Here is an 18,245-nt window from a genome sequence, read left to right on the forward strand (position 1 = left end):
TGTTCCCTCTCATTTCCAGATCTCTCAAGTTGCATCAGTTAGCAGACATTCTGAAAAAGTCATTATCCAAACTCTTGACGGCGCCTCTTCATCTTCTTATCCCTGCCCCTCTTCCCATTTCTCCTACTCTTCATTACAGCTCATTCAGGACACCACCATCTTTCTCAACCACACCCTTAACACGGCGAATTGTTTCTTGTGTGCATCACTACAGCGCCCACTGCTGGCCGCCGTGCCCCTTAATATTTCCAACTGCTCCTTCCATGCAGAAAGACAACCCTTCTGCCCCCTGGCAGACATACCCCTATGGGAACCAGAATACACAGATAATCTCACCATCCACCACTGTGTAGGCCCAACTCCACCCCCCTCCAGTGCACTTCACTGCCTCTCTATCTACACCCCTACCTCCGGCTCTAAGACTTTTACGCAACCGGGACACTTCTTTTAGTGTAATGGCAGTCTTTTCAACTCAGTGCCTCTCAACTCCGATACACCCTGCATTCTCGTCACCCTAATCCCACAGTTTACACTTTACAGCATGGTAGAATTTCTTGAGCTCCAACCTCCCTTGCCCTCGTGCACAAAAAGAGCTGCTTTCCTTCCCATCATGGTCAGTAGCTCTTTGATCACCTCAGCCATTGGGGCAGGGTTTTCGGGAGAAGCCTTGATTCACTCTCTATGGGCAGTTAGAGATCTCAACGCCAAACTTGAGGGAGCCCTGACATCCACTGCCGATTCCTTAGCCTCTCTCCAAAGACAGGTCACTTCTCTAGCTAGGTCACCTCAAAACCGGCGGGCCCTAGATCTGCTTACAGCTGAGAAGGGCGGCACCTGCATCTTCCTCTGGGAAGAGTGCTGCTATTACATCAACGAATCTGGCATTGTAGAAACTGACATTAACAAATTCACTGACCTTGCCTCCAGCCTCTGCTCTGCTTCCAATTCCAACCCATTCTCTTCAATACTAACAAACCCCCTCCTCACCTGGCTATGGCCCATTGCAGGCCCCATAATAATCATTCTTCTCGCCTGTCTCTTCTTACCCTGTATAATAAAGTTCATCAAATCCCAAGTCAGAAAAATCTCTAATCAAGCTTTCAACCAGCTTTTACTCAGGAACTACCAGCTTCTGGCCACAGAAGATCCCTCAGCCTCACGTGACCTCCTCACCACACACTGAGATGGACCCGTCTCCCCACTGGAAACTGTTCCTGGAAACAATGGCTGCAGACACCTGGCTCCTGACACCCATATCTTCTTGGCACCATTGGAATCAACAGGTCCTCGACCTATGGTTACAGGGAACCTTCATTGATTTCCAAACCTGAAGAAGTCCACATCTACTCATCCTTACTGTGGGGAGTCCTATCAACCCTTTACTCCCAATCCTCAAGCCCTCACTCCCTTCTCTGCCCCTGTTCAGCAGGAAGCAGCCAGAGAGAAAGCAACGTCCACCAACCCATAGAGGAGAAAGGGGGTAATGAAGGGTCCCCAACAGTAAGATGGCAAACTTCCGGCTTCTTTTCGGGGTCCTCGGTTCCCGCCGGCGCCACCTGAAGCCCAATCACCTCTCGCCCCCTCCCAATCCCAGCACCTAGCCAACAGCCACCAGCCCTGTAGAAGTAACACCACAATCACCCTATGCCCCTTCCTATATAACCCAGCACCTTTCCCTAATAAAGCGGAACTCTCCGGTGAATTGCTGCTGTGTGTCGCTCCTTTCCTTTCAATCAGTGCCTTAAAAGCATCCTGTATACCTCCTACCAAACACTAACTCTTTCTCTCCCATAAGATATTCCTCACTTTCCTAATTATGAAACCATAAATTAGTATTGCCTATTTTTTATCTTAATAAGAATGGAATTATGTGATGTGCATTCTCTGACATCTAGTTTATTTCACTGAGATTTTTTTATGCCATTAAGCAGAACTTCCTTATTTTAATGCTGTATATATAGTGTGCCATGAGACTACTACAAATAAATTACCATGAACTTTACTGCAAATATCTTTTCACATATGCATACAGTTCTGTTTGGCATAGGCCTAGAAGTGACATTTTTGAAGTCAAAGATTGGATAACCACGTAATTTGTTACCCAAACTGTGACAGATGTACAATACTGATCATATTTAAAGTGCAATTTGATGTGTTATGATATGAGTGATCCCTTTGATAATAAAATGAGGTGTTATTTATAACTATTTGGGGGCAAGAAGTACATTTGAGAAAACTGGAACATGTGTTCATACTAGTTCTTAAGTTTATGTATTTTCAAATTTGCTAGATGTTGTCAATTTTTCCACAGTGTCTACATTTATTTATATGCTTGCCAGAAGTCTTAAAAGATTTACATTGTCCACATCTTTGTCAATGGCTGTTATTATCAATTATTTTTTGTTTTGTAAATATTAGTGAATGTAATGGTTGTCCTTGTGGTTTAAACTGACATTTACCTAATTATGTACTTTGAGCATCTTTTCTTATATACATTTATTTGCTATTTGTATATCTTCTTTGTGAACTGTTCTAATCTCTTGGTCATTTTTCTTTTGATGTGTCTTCTTTTCTCATGATCAGTTGGAGTTCTTTATATATTGCATATGCAAGTTATTTTTTGGTTACATGTGTTGCAAATATGTCATATAATATTTTGTGGTTTTACTCTCATAATGGTGTATTTTGAATACATGCTCCTAATTTAACAAAATTCAATTCATCGACATAATTTTTGTGGATAATAAACAGCATCCAGTTTAAAAAAATCTTTTCCTTATCACATGATCATGAAGATATTATTCTTCATCCTATTCCATGTTTTTTTTCTTTTTTTCTCTTTAACTTTTCATACACAGTTTTTCATATGGAGTGAAGGAAGGGTGAAGTTTTATACTCTTCTTTCATATGAATATTCAATTGACTCATTGCTATTTGCTGACATGACCATTCTTTCCCCATTCCTATTCAGTATCAACTTCATCTTGAATCAAATGTCTGTTGGGGAGGAAGAAATATCCTCTCCCTCTTGAGGTTCTTCTAGCTAGTCTAGTAATTAAAACGACATGAGACAGATAAACAGCAGAAAAAATTCAGTTATGTATGTATAGTAAATACATAGTCATAGATTCGAAAGACAGTGAGGGAAAATGAGGTATATATATCATCCATATGTAAGGAAAAGAAAATAGGGGTCTGAGACTTCAAAGGAAAAAGGAAGCAAACTCATAGGAATATGAAAGAGTAAATATTTAGTAAACAAATGTTTGCTGGTCTGTACAGAAACAATGGGACAAAGAGAGGAATTTTAAGATTTTGCAACATTCCTCTCTCTATACCACCCATAGATTATATTATGGTGCACTTATCTATGGTGATAGCTTTCTTCCTGGAACAGGTTTCTATCTAAATTATTTTCATGCAGTTGTGCTGGGGAGGTCAGAGTTTCTTTCTGAGTCTTGTGGGCCTTGAACATTTTTAACTGCATGTCACAATGACATATCTTGGGGTGGCCTGTTATTGGCACCTACATGTGCATTTTTATAGGAATCCGTTCCTAGCCTCTTTTATGGTCTAGTGGTCTATTAGCTGATTCTTGTGACAATATCACACTGTCTTAGTTTCTTTGGATTTATAATAGTTTAATAACTGCTAGTGTATGTTCTCTGTAGTGGCTCTTAATTATCAGCTATTCTTGCTTTTACATACACATTTTAGAATCAGCTTATCAGTTTCTGAGAAACATAATCTGCATTAAATTTTCATCAGGGTTGTATTGAAACTATAGTCAATTTTGGAAAAAATTAACATATTTATAATATTGATAATTCCAATTCATAGACATGGTATATCTTTCCATTTATTTAGGTCTTCCTTAATTTCAGGGCTGTTTATATTTATAGCTTTGAGGTATATTTAATTTAAAAAATTGTAAAATATTTAAAATCTACATGATGATTTGATATGTATATACACTGTGAAAGGATTCCCCCCCATAGAGTCAATTAACACATCAATCACCTTACTACAGTTTTCTATTTAGAGATATTCCACATTGTTAACTTGATCCTAGATATTTGGGGTTTTTTCTTGTATTGTAAGTAGAATTATTTTAAAATTTTCATTTTCTAAATTTTTATTGCTAGTTTATAGAAATGCCATTTTCTGTTATATTAACCTTTTATCTGATAAGGAAACATTCCAAAATGTCCTAAATTAAGTGACATAAGGGTCAGAGAATGAGAGAGAGACAAGGAAAGGTCATTGGTCAATAGCCACAGAACAGAGCTAACCAGAAACTCCACATTCCTGGATGGAATCATTTCAGCAATCATCTAGAAGGTCCTCAGAACCACTCCATCCCCCTTGCACAGGACCAGTGTCTGGCCATTATCAACAATTAATCCACAGGACTTCTCTATGGACTTACCACTATCCCTGGCCTTTCACTATTTTTCATTAGTTCACCTTGCTTATCTATAGCCAGTGTGAATTAAAATAACTTTCTTTCCTTAATAGCCTGCATAAATGTTCCTTGTTTCTTGATCTGGTGGACAAGTTGCTTGTGTTAAGTGGCCTTGCTTCTGGTGACTCAGAAAGTTAGAAACTTCCTATCTCAGGACTCAGTCTTTATTCTAACTGAAATCTACAAAATCTCAATAAACTTTTATTTTAGAGATCTCTTGATTTCTAGAGTTTTTTTATTTCTCATATCCACCTTTCTTATTAAACTCATTTATTGATTTTAATGATTTATCTATAGTTCCTTTTCAAGTTGTCTATGAAAATGAGCTTTAGTTTTTCCTTTTCAATTCTTATATAGTTCACTTTCTATTTGTCTTCTTTCATTGGATAAGTTTTCCAGAACAATAATGAATATATGTACTGATGGTGCTCTGTTCCTTATCTCAGAGGAATAAAATTATGTATTTGTTCCATTAAGTGAATACAGTTTATTAGGGTTATTTCTAGGTAACTTATATTCCTCACAATTATAAAAGTAGTCTTTTAAAAGTTATATTCCTACTGATTTTTTTATGGTGTATGGAAATAAGAACTCTCTTTTGGAGGCTGCCAATTTGTCTAAATAGTTGCTTGGATTTTCTATGAACAGTCATATCATCTACCAATAATACCTGTTTTGATCATTTTTTTTCTTTACATATTGCACTGGCTTAAACACCACTTCAAAGTTGAAGAAAAATGATAGTGGAAAACTTTGTCTTGCTTCTAACTTTAAAGGCATTCATTTAAAATTTTTTATATAATAGCAAAATATTTGTTGTAGATTTTTTAAAAACAATGAGAACATGGAAATTCATTATATTCCTGGTGTGTCAACCATAATTATAATGACAGATTTAACATTTTATTAACAGTTTTATTCTGAATATATTGATCAAATACTTGTTCTCCTTACATTGTGTAAAGTCAAATAGAATTAATAATCCATAGGGAGAAGCAGAAATAAGATTGCAAAATGCCACAACCTGTGAATACATGCAAATTGGTTTTTTAAAACACCTGATGAATTTGGATAGCTCTCTTCAAAGTCTTACTTCTGACAATCACACTTATTCAAATAGGGTAAATCTTTCAGAGTACTTCAGTTAATAAAACATGAATCTTTAAAGTAAACACAACAGCCTGTGTTACAAATATAAACACAGGCCCAACATGGGGTCACTTCTAGTAGGCCAAGTCACTTAACTGGGGCTTAATACCCAACCTAACTGAGGTTTCAACCTCCCCCAGAAATGTAGCAAATCAGGAATTTTTTGGTCAGCATCAGTAAGATAATCTGTCACGTGTCCCTCTCTATCTCACAAAAGAATCTACCTAACAAGACCCTTTTTTCCCCAAATAAAGGTGACCTTAACTGAAATTATTTTTTTTCTGTTTATGACTTCCTTGTTCTGCCTTTAAAAACCTCTCCCTTTCTATAGTCCTTCAGAGCATTTCTCTACTTGCTAGATATGATGCTGCTCAATTTGTGAACCACTTAATAAAACCAATTCAATCTTCAAATTTACTTGATTGATTCATGGTTCTTGAAGTTCACCATTATTGATTATTTCTAGAAGTAAGTAGATCACTTGTGTGGAATTTAAAAAATAGTTTTTTGGCATACAGGTCTTTAAAATATTAGCATTATTTGCCATAAAATCTACTTGTAACAAATCATGTTAAGTTTTTTCCATAGAAGGTCTACCAAGTCAGGTATGTCATGTAAGCAACATACCCCAAAGCAGGGACTAGAAAGCAAACACAATGAAATCAATTCCAGGGTCTTAACAAGCCTATTTATTAATTGGACACACTAAAAATGTGGTCAGCTGAACCATTTTTATTTGGACATGAATGAGCATGTTCTTTTTGTTTATTAAGAAGTGCCACAGTAACTGATTCTACCTTGCCTGTTCTCTAACCAATTGTTGGCTGATGTATAGCTCGTGTCAGGATCTTTTAAAGCAGAAGTACAACCTTTTTAATCTCATTCAGGTTAGATGACTTGAGTTTACATATTACAGCTTCCTTATTCTATTTCCTTATTCCTTATTCCTTATTCTTTTTACAAATAACAGTCCAATTTTACTTAAATCAAGCTATTTTCTTTTTCAACATCTCTGTTCATTTGAGTTTTCAGTAACAGAGGCTGACTTTATTAATGAAGTCTTGAAATATGTTTAACATTAATTATTCCATCATTCTTTACAATGAATAATTTTATAAAACCCATTTTGACATAAGAGGAAGAATGCTCAGACCCTCAATGCTTATATTTCAAAAACTGTAAAAACTACATTTAGGTACATTCTTAGCAATTACTGTCGAAATTTCTTTAATGTGTATGTGCTTTGAGACATATTTTAAATACATGTGTGTTTGCATATACATATATGTAAATATACATTTGTGTCTGTGTATGGACTGGGGAGAGTGGTATTGAGAGAGGAGGGAGGGAGGAAGGGAGAGAGAAAGGGAGAAAGAGAGAAATTAAGAGAGATTGAGTGAGAAAGAGAATCTATTTGTCAAACTAACTCAGGAATGAACATTCCAATGTTCATTTTTAATTGCATGCATGAAGAAGATTATCTGATAATAGATACTCAAAATTTTGGCAATGTTAAGCCTTTGTTTACTTAGTCCGATTGCCAAAAACCTGTTTCATTTAATCCAGTAGTGTTAATTTTAACTGTGCTGCTTTGTCTTCCACTTTGTAACACACAATGTCATCAATCTTTCTTGAAAACTTGACTTTTGGAAAATAGTAGCATTTTCTCAAACCAGCCCCATCCCAGAGGCACTTAATGCCAACCTCTTAAAGACTAGCATTGAGTAGAAGTTATGTCATACAAAAATAACTCTGACAAACAAAAAACACCTGGTATCTTTTGGGGAGACTATGTTCATTGTAGACTAAAGCATTTGAATAATATAAAGTCACATGTAAAGAGAAAAATACTAACTGTGATTTATATATTTTCAAAATACAAGAAGCCAATTAACATAGAAAGAATTCTCTCTGTGTGTATGCACGTGTTTTAACTCAGATATAATTGATGGTTGAAGATTTATCCCTTTGAGGTTAAAAATATTAACAAAACAAAATATTCTACTTGATGAAGAAACAGTGTAGTGACTGGGGTGTTCTCTCTTCATTTATGCACTTTGCTCAAGTTCAAAACTGGTACAGAAGGGGTCATTTATCACAATAATACCTCAAAGCTACTACATGAAGAGATAAATATTATTAAGATTGTATTTTTTTCTTGTAAGTGCTCTTCTTATAGGAACTTCCTTGGACAAAAAGATCAATAGGATAATGGAACAAAAATCATGGGTTGGGGTTAGATAGGGCAGACGACAAGGGAAAAGCATCCTGATTAATTTTCCAAAAAGCCAAGATACAAACAGTATAGTAAGAACAAGAAGGATTCCATCTTAAGGCTAAGATTCCATTTAACAAACAGAGTGTTAGGGAAGATTCTTAACTTATTCTTTCATAAACAGGCAATAACTCAACCCACTTTGGGGTCAGGGCAGGTTGTCTTGATTAATGTGTTCCCAGAGGGAAGCCACTGTCCTGCAGAGGAACCAATCAATTTCTCGTTAAGGTAATTTTGCAGAATTACCTGGAGGGCTGATAATAGAGGAGACGTAATAATGTCTCTCACCAGAGATAAGCATTTTGAGACTGCTTTAAAAGTCTATACCCCTGGCTCTTTGTCACATTCCTGAGAATCCCTAAAAGACAGAAAGAATCCCCAGCCTTTTAGCATGCCTCCTCTCTGAGGTCACCCACACTTTCCTTTATTCGAGCGCATTCTTTTAAATGAAACTTTCTTATTGCTCAGTTTACTGTGTTTTGTCTCTGCACTCTTCCATTCATAAATGTCTTTGTTTCTTTGTTATTTCATTCTATTTCCAAGTCTCTGTTTTACTCTTGATAAGCAGGAAGGGGCTGCTGAGAGCTCTGATTTAGGCCTCCAAGTTCCCATCACCTGGGTGACCCAGATGGAACTGCTGCTGTGAGATCTGTTATTTAGTTGCCTGCCTGAAAATTTCCTTTATTTGCAAAGTTCTCAGAACATAGAATCACTCCATCCCATGCTCTATATCCCATCCAGATCCTGGAGTGGTAGGGGGTAGTCTGCATGCATTGCAGATCCAAGTGGACATGGGACACCAGGAAACCCTGGCTTTAGGAGTTGGCAAGGGGGACATGCCCTCTGCTGAGTTCAGAGACCTTTCCCTCCTTCCCTCTGCACTTTCCTGCTCTCAGCCACCTGCAGGACAGCTGCCATTCATTTCTACTCTTGCTTTAGTTAATACCTTCCTTACCTACACTCACCAGAACTGCTTGAAAATTCTTTCTCAGAGTCAAGAACCCTTCCCTGGGTTGAAGTTTCACCTGGTGCATAAGGAGAGACATCTCCAGGTGCAGCTGCCTGGCAACAGAAGAACAGAAAAGCAAACAAAGATAGTTAAAGGGAGACCAAAAGATGGGGGACTTACACATGTCCAGGGGAAACTTACATGTTGTAAGCTTAAGGATGACCCAAGGAGAACAGTGAAAGAATAACTTACATCTTTCCTTGGACTCCAAACATACATTTATGCTTGTCTACTATTAAGATTATTCCTTCTGATGAGTTCTTTCAGGTAAGTGTACATAAACACAATCACCTTAATACAACAAATGCATAAATTATTATATCAAAACATTTATATCATATATACATACAACTCTTACTATAGTCACATATTCACCCAAGAGACTAGATCACTAGTTTAGAGTTATAATCATTCTTTTTCTACTCGCAGAGCTCCTCCTGCTATTTTTGTATGTACTTACTGTGCTGTATAGCTAATATACTTTCTCATTGTACACGCATAAGCTAATAGAGAAACACACATTTGGCAAGCATCTTTATTGAGGTTACAGAAATATGTTAATAAAGAAATAAGCTACATAACAATTAAATAGACACATTACTGATGAAGGTCAATGATTTCACAAAATAGCCATTTTTACTCACTACATTCAAATATTTATAATTTCACTTTGATTAGATAAAACCAAGAGGGGTAGGGTATTGCTTTAGACATGAGGGACTTTGAGACCAGTGGTCTCAATTCTAAAGCAGCTAGGTTGCTGTCTGCCTCTATGGTTTCATTCATAGTAAACTCCAGACAATTAAAGCTACATCCTCTAATACAATGGAACATGCATAAAGAAAATCCCTACTCTGATTCCATGATTTTACTTTCATGTGCTCCTTGTCAATGTCAGTATTTTATTTTCTACCATTCCCTTCTGTTGTCTTTCCAGAAATCACAAACACTAATTTTCTCTGTGATATAAATTCATGTAGTAAGACTTCAAAAAAAAATTCCTTTGCAAATTCTTCTCTTACCAATATTTAAACAGAAAAATAATCTTGAATATTCATTTCACTTAGAACAGAAAATTATTTCCAATTTTAATCAAATTTATATTTTTCATTTCAATCACATCACAAATGAAATTATGCATTAATAATAGAGGGAGTTTTAGATAGTTTAATTTGAAAAAAGTTTATTATTTATAATGATAAATATTGTTTTCACTAACATTATACCTTAAAAATTTTTAACATAATTATTTTTCCATAATAATTCTCTGAGGCTATTGCCTCAATCAGTTGTGAAAAATACATTGATTAGTGTATTTTTAAGAAGTACTTCCTTACAAACTTGTATCATAATGACACATTGAATAGCCTGGAATTTCAGCCATTCAGGATTATATATTTCTTAGGAACTGAATAATTTTTAGAAATGCTGCTTGTAGGGAATATTATTTATACGCATAGTAATACATATATTAAGAAAAAAAATCTCTTATATGGGAAAGATCAACCATACTTGAAACTGATTTGGACACCGTCCACAGAATGGTCACTCACCTTACCAAGGCTAGCACTTTCTAAATTGTGGCTATCAGGAGCACAACCGATTTAGCAATCAAGATAAGAAAAAGCTATTCTAAGAAGAAAACATATATTAATTATCTCTCTAAGGGACAGTGAAATAAAAATACTTAATTTTATTATCTCCTACAAACTTAGGAAAAATAAAATTACAACAAAGTGGAGAAATGTACTAATATTCTACTGCTGTGTAACAAAGTACCACAAATGTAGTGGTGTAAAACAACACAAAGAGTATCTTACAGCTCTGGAAATCAGAAATCTGAAATGGGGTTTGCAGGATTAAACCAAACTCTCAACAGAGCTGTGTTCCTTCTAGAGGCTCTAGGGGTGAATCTTTTCCTTTCCTTTTCCACCTTCTAGGGACTGCCCAAATTCTTTGCCTTGTGGGTACACTACTCACACTTCTGATTTTCATGTTACATCTCCTCTTGACACTGATCCTCCTTCTTCCCTTCTCCTTCATATAAGGACTTTGTGATTATGTTGGACCCCACAAGTAATAATCCAGTACAATTACCTCACCTCAAGGTATTTGTGTAAGAAAAGTAAGTCTTCGTCTTGTGTATCTCTTCTTTATATTTATACAAACACTTCAATTCTGACATGTCTGATCACTAAATGTGCAGGCTTTTTCCCATACTAAGCAATTCTCTGACATCACTGGGTGTCCAGCTATTTAAATCAATTATAGCACTATCAACTTGGAGAGAGCATCCCATGAGACTGCCCCCTCACTTCACATGCCAATCACAAGTAGTAGGCCCCCAGGATCCTCACAATTTCTGTTTGATTTGGCTAAAAATTGTAGTCTCCATGAACTCCTCACCTTGGATTTATTTTCTAGAATAGCTCACAGAACTCAGGGAAACACTTATGTTTACCAGTTTATTATATAAAAGAGGATATGCTAAAGGATTAAATTGAACAGCCAGATGAAGAGATACATAGACTTAGGTCTAAGAGGATCTTGAGTGCAGGAGCTACTGTCCCCAAGGAGTTAGAGTGTATCATTCTCCTGTTAGGTGGATGTGTTCACCAACCTGGAAGCTCTCCAAAACATGTACTTTTGGGATTTTTATGGAGGCTTCATCATGTAGGCATGATCAATCATTAATTCAACTACCAGCCCTTCTCCCCTTCCTGGAGGATAGGTATGGGGCTGGAAGTTCCAAGCTTCTAATAATAGCTTGGCCTTTGTGGCAACCAGCCCCCACTGAGCAACCCACCAAGCAGTGCCTCCTCAGAACAAAAGACTGTGCCATTATCCAGAGATTTAGGTGTTCTGTGTCAGGAACCAGGATCAAAGACCAAATATTAGAATGAAAGATGCTCCTAGTGCTTTTATCACTTAGGGAATTAGAAGGGTTTTAGGAGCTCTTTGCCAGGAACTGGTAGCAGATATATATATAAATAAACATGTACATATATATATATATATATAGAGAGAGAGAGAGAGAGAGAGAGAGATTCTATTATTTCACAGTAATTAACATAATCACATCTGCAAAGTACCTTTTGTCATGTGAGGCAAAATATTCACAGGTTACAGAGATTAGAAAGTAGACATTTATTTGGGGGGGTGCATCATATGGCTGAAAATATGCCTTTATATAACTTCAAGTATGTTCAAATGTATATAATATATAACAGAAGCATAAGCAGACTAAGTTTGGTACACTGTAGTCCAACATCACAGGTGTATAGGTCAAATGCATTATAAAGAAAACATTACTAAAGTACAGCAAAATTCTCCCAGAGAAACAATTCATTTAATGATTAGCTTGGCAATAGTTAATCTCCACATGCTCAATGACACCTTAATGAATTAATGACTTTGTTCAAGGGCAATATAGAGAATAATTAATATGAATTAAAAATAAAACTGAACAAAATTACCTTCTAACTCTTTTATATTTATCACTATATTTAAATAATGATTTTTAATAAAAACTGTGGCCAATTCAGAATGTTCATAAAACTCATCTGTAATTCCAAACTTCAAAGATATACACTGTTAAATTTTGTACTTTATGTTTCCAATGTATGTGTATCTCTCTCCCTCTCTGCTGCCTTTCCCCTCTTATGTGCGGTATATGTTTGTATATTTATTCACTTCTCTTTAAAAATATTTTAATCATACAGATTATAAACTGCTTTCCAACAAAATAAAATGAACTGATATTCCTATTTAATTAAATATTATTCTTAAACTTTGTTTTATTTGAATTATCAGTAATAAAACAATTTTTTTTTAGTTGTTTTAGTTTTAATGTGAGTCAGAAGCTATGCTAACTTCTTTTAAAACTGTGGTGGATGATGTTGGTTACCACAGTCACATTCCCCTTCCCTGTTGTATACTCTTTTTCTCACTGGCAATATCCAAATTCTGAATAACCATGTGTTCATGGAAAATGTTTCCCTCTCTAGTTCCAGAGAATGAATTAAATAAATCAAACAAACTATGGTAATCTGTTTCTCTTGCCAGTTATTCATTTAACGAAGGGTACATAGCCCAATTTTGTCCTCTGGGACGTAAGGAGGAGTCACCTGTAGAACCTTTATCAAATGTTTTCATTACTATTATTATCCTCCTCATCTTTCTACTACAGCTGTATTAGAATATCTGCTGTTTCTAGAACATTCCATATTATTGTGAAAATAGTATTGGTAAGTCTCCAAATACATAAATACATAAAAATCAATAGTGTAGATATAGAAGAGTACATAACAGTATGATTCCATTTATGTGAAATTCAAGAAAAAGCACCTAAAATTAATGGAGAAGTCAGAATAGTGGTTATCACTGGGAGAAACTGACTGATAAGGAACCCAAAAGAATCTTTTGGGTGCCAGACATGTTCTGCATCTTGATTATGACCTGCAACCATACACCATATGTAAAAGTGTGTTCTATCCACTTAAAACTGTGCTATTTATATACTTTGCACTTCAGTAAAACTTTAAAAGCAGTGAACAAATTGTTACTTGGGAAACAAAAAACAATAACTGAGAGAAAAAACATGGAAATGATAGATGCAATTCATAGTAGCAAAAAAAAAACATTCTAATGAATGAATTTAATCAAATATACAGAAGGCCTTTCAGAAAAATCCTCAAAATGAGAAATAAGTCAAATATTATGAAGAGGCAATTAAGCAAAAATCATGTGACAAAAAAATGAATTTCCAGTATCAGTAGAAATAAACACGAATTAAAATAACACATTAATTTTATCAACAGTTAACATTTTCAAATTCATTTTTCAAACAGGTGATACCAATGGTTATCAGAGTTCATTATACTTGAATAGTAAATACTGTAAATTGAATCTTCCTTCCTGAATGATGGTTTAATAATATGTATTGAGAGCTTTAAAAAATATTATAGTGGATATGTACAATATCTTCATCCATTCATCTAATGGCCGACACAGGTTTCTTCCAAATCTTGGCTATTGGGGGATGGATGAAGTAGGTGAAGGGGACAAAGAAGTACAAACTTCAAATTATAAAATAAATTAGTCATAGGAATGGAAGTAAAACATAGAAAACATAACCAACAATATTGCAATATCTTGGTATAAAAACAGGAGAGAACTACTACTTACCTTGGTGAGCATTTAGTAATGTATGTATTATCAAATCACTGTGTTGTACATCTGAAACCAATATAATATTATATATCAACTATATTCTAATAAAAATATTATACTGAGGTTATATAGTCAGCCTATACTCTTTATATCATTTATTTGCTTAGCTGCTCCTGGTGTTCCTTTTATAAGGCACTCACCCCAACTTTACCTCCACTAGCTAGGAAGGAGAATAAAAACTCAGTTATGATATGTATACTCAATTTGATCCAAATTTTAAAAGTCTCTTTATGTAATTACACTTTTGGATAATCCATACTTTCAGATTTCTTCCCAGTTCTGCTTCTCTTCAAGATGGTGAACAATATAGGAGGTGTTATGTGGCCTTGTGGCACTTTGTGCAGGGAACCTTTAGACTTATGTTAGGCATTTGGTGTGTACTGCTGTTATTTGTTGAGGTGTGGTTTATCCAATCCCCTTGCTGGACATTCTGGATGTGATCCAAAGCCAGATTCCACTGTTAGAACTCACAGTCTGTTCTCTTTTGACTTAAGCAGAACCCTGCAGTTCTTCCTCCTGACTTGCTCATACTTGGGCAGTTTGGTGACTCTCCAGGGGTCAGGCAGTGCCTCCCATTTAGTTTGCAACTCAGAAGATTTTGAAGTTACATCATTGTTGCTGCCACAGTGATGTTCTCTGTCTGGCTCACAAACCAGATGTTCAGTCCCTGGGCGTGCAGGAGTTTTGGTGTCTCTGTCATATTACACAGTGCTAAGGGCAGTTTAAGAACATAAATCCAGGCTCTCTTCCTATGGCTCTCTTCTCTAACACTATGAAAGAGTAACTTGTAAAGTTGTTTCATCCCAGAGTCCTGAAAGGAGAACAAGGAAAAAGCTTCTCTGATGATTTCTGCAATCACCTTAATCTTTCTAACAATTCCTTTCTGGTTTTTCTCACTCCCATAATACATTATACTAAGAAGGAAGGGCTTTTCTCTCACCTTTGTGACTGAGATATCCCTAATTTCACCCTTCCTCTTTTCTATTCCCATACTCTTTTCTGGTCCCAAGCTTAGCCTTAATGGGATATATGAAGAATGGAGATAACTTTTTTAGCAGCTGGGAAACAAAAACTAGAATTATTTTAGAATATTATTAGTTTTGGAGTATTCACAATGACCTAATGGTTCTATCTCTAGTAATTACTTCTAAGGAAAACAATAGATTTTATAAAATATTTAATAATGATATTTATCCTCATATTATTTATAAAAAAATCTAAATATCAAACAGGAGTGCATAACTTAAATTATGACAATACATACAACATTGTATTCATTTAAAAAAACAGAAGACAGACTGATATAATGGCAAAGACCATAAAATTTAAAGCTAGGGATGCCTGGGTTTGAATTTTGGTTGTATAAATTATAAGCTGTTTCACTTATGGCAAGTTAGTATTCCCTCAAATACTAAATGTATTATCAGTGCAGTTTCATTAATAACTACTTCTCAGGGTTTCTATGAGGGTTAATTTACTAGTGTATATGTATCTGATAGAGTACTATCAGAAGCAAAAGAAGTCCCACTAAAAGTAATGTAAACATTAAGGAATTTATTAGCTTACATAAGAAGTTTAACAGCAAAGGGCACAAAATGTGGTTCAAATAATAGCACAAGAATGTTGTCAAGAAGCAGGCTTTTTTCATGTGTTTTGCTCGGTCATCTTCAGTGTGCTAATTGTATCTCCCCTTGTGGTTGCAAGATAGATACAGATCTAGACGTCACATGCTAATATGATGATGTTTAGTGAAGAAAATACATCTTCCCTCTCATGAGTTTTGCACTCTGAAAAATGCTGAACATGTTTTCATAAACACTGTAAACTTTTACTATTAGGCATGATACTAGCTATAAATTTTAAGTATATAAGTATGAGGTTAACACAGTCTTTATTATGCATACCTACAGCTATATAGATATATCTAGATATAGGTAGAAATATATAAATTTCCTAATATACACCAACCACTCTTCCAGGCACCTATTGATACAGTAGACACAAAAATCTTTGACCTCCTGAGGCTTACATTCTATTTGAGAAGACAAAAAATTAAAAAATAAAGAGAAAGAGAGAGAGTTAGTGATAAATGCTATGGAGAAAAAAATCAAAACAGGACAATGGTCTATGAAATGGTGAAACAGTGTTGTTACTTTTGTTAAGTCAGGTAAGTAAAACCTCATTGAAATGGTGATATTTGAATACCTGGTATAGGTAAAGGAACAAATCATGCATATATGAAAGAAAGCCATTTTGGGCAGAAGGAACAGTACAATGACTTCAAAATAGGAGCATACCTGACATGTTCTTGAAACAACAAGGATACTAGAATAACTGTAGCAGAGAATGAGAGATAGAGCAATAGTTTGATAAAATAAGGGGGCTTGAGTGCAGGTCTTAACAGTAATTTGTAAGACCTTGTGAGAACTTTTAATTTTCAATGAGTGGTACAGGAAGTCAATGAGGGTTTTGAGCAGTGGAGTGACATGATCTGATTTATGTTGAAACATCTGTAAATTCCTAATTTATATGAATTAATCATGAAGGTCTGCTTGTTCAATTTTATGAAATATCTACTATGCATAATCTAATTTTTATATGTTTAACATATTGATAAAATGTATCATTGTGACAGTTTTCCTAACATTTAAAACATGCTTAAATTCTTAAAAGCACTCCTTCTTAGTCATGGAATAATAACTCCTTTAATGCCTTTTAAAATTTGTTTTTTTAGTATTTTAAACTAGAATTTGTTATATTTCATCATACATCAATAAATCTGTTCTTTTTAATACTATTTAAAATTTTATATAATGTTTTTAATGGTTGTATAAAAGGAATTGGAAAGTTTCCATATTTTCCATGCATGCTCTGAGTGTTAATATAGAATGAAAATAATTTGTTCTTTGAAAAAATTTACATATAAAATTTCCTGCTCTTGAAATTTTCAATGAAGTATTTGATAACTATTTCCATTTCTTCCATGGTTATTTATCCATTCATGTGTCCTATCTTTTTATTGGGTAAAATTTGGTAACTAATATTTTTCATAAAATTTTTCCATTTCCTCAAAATGTTCTAATAGAGTCACCAAATGGTGTAAATTATATTATTATGTAATGTGTGAATACCTACAGTTTGTGGTAATATATCTTTTGGTATTGCTGATTTTTAAAAAATATATATTTTAAAATTCTGACATCTCAGTTTTCTAATTTAAAATCCTGTACCTTAGTAAAATATGTTGAATAAACTAGACAGTTGGAGTTAAATGTTGTATAGCAGGGAAGTTGTCTTTGATGTTTTAAGACCATATAACAGTGCACTAATTAGATAATTTTGTAGACATGTTAATAATTTTCCTCACAATGACCAAAATCATTGTCAAAGGTTATTAATCTGTTTGACATTTATGACACATTCAAAGATCCTTAACACAACATTATAGTATCTAATCATTTTTCTGTATGACTATATATTTGAGAACAACTATACAAGGGAAGTTTTAAATGCAGTATAATCCCCAGAAAGAAATATTTCCTCTCTATCATGTATTGTAAAATACCACAGGAATTTATTTCAATATACATTTATAATATATATTTTGATATAAGTAAACAATATTTTAATGAGAAGGACATTTATACACTTCTATTAAATTCAACCATCTTCTATGAGATCTAAAAATAAACAATCTTCCCTTCAGATTCTTTAGATTGAGAAATAAATTAGAACAGAGGTGAATTCATGTATTTCAATAGTCAGTGACTCCAAATTTATTTCATATTTGTTATAAATTAAGATGGTTTATATGATGATAAACTAACATTGTAAGGATTCCAAAGAATTATTGTGAACTTTTGAGAGGAATCTTACTGTAGCATTTACATCATCTATTAAAATAAATGGAAAACTCATCAATTTTCAGTGACTTTCCCTTGTCTTTTTGCTACTGTTTTTAAACAAATGAGAACTCAGTTAAATGCATTAATCAGATGGCATTATCTTCCAATAATTATAAATATGTTTCCTCTCTGTTGAGAAAATGATAGATGGTTAAAGGCCTTAGGCATATAGGAAAACAAATATGGTCCCCATTCATACAGAGATTAACC

The sequence above is a fragment of the Manis javanica genome, chromosome X (genome assembly GCF_040802235.1).
Source record: "Manis javanica isolate MJ-LG chromosome X, MJ_LKY, whole genome shotgun sequence".
In the NCBI taxonomy this organism is placed as follows: Eukaryota; Metazoa; Chordata; class Mammalia; order Pholidota; family Manidae; genus Manis; species Manis javanica.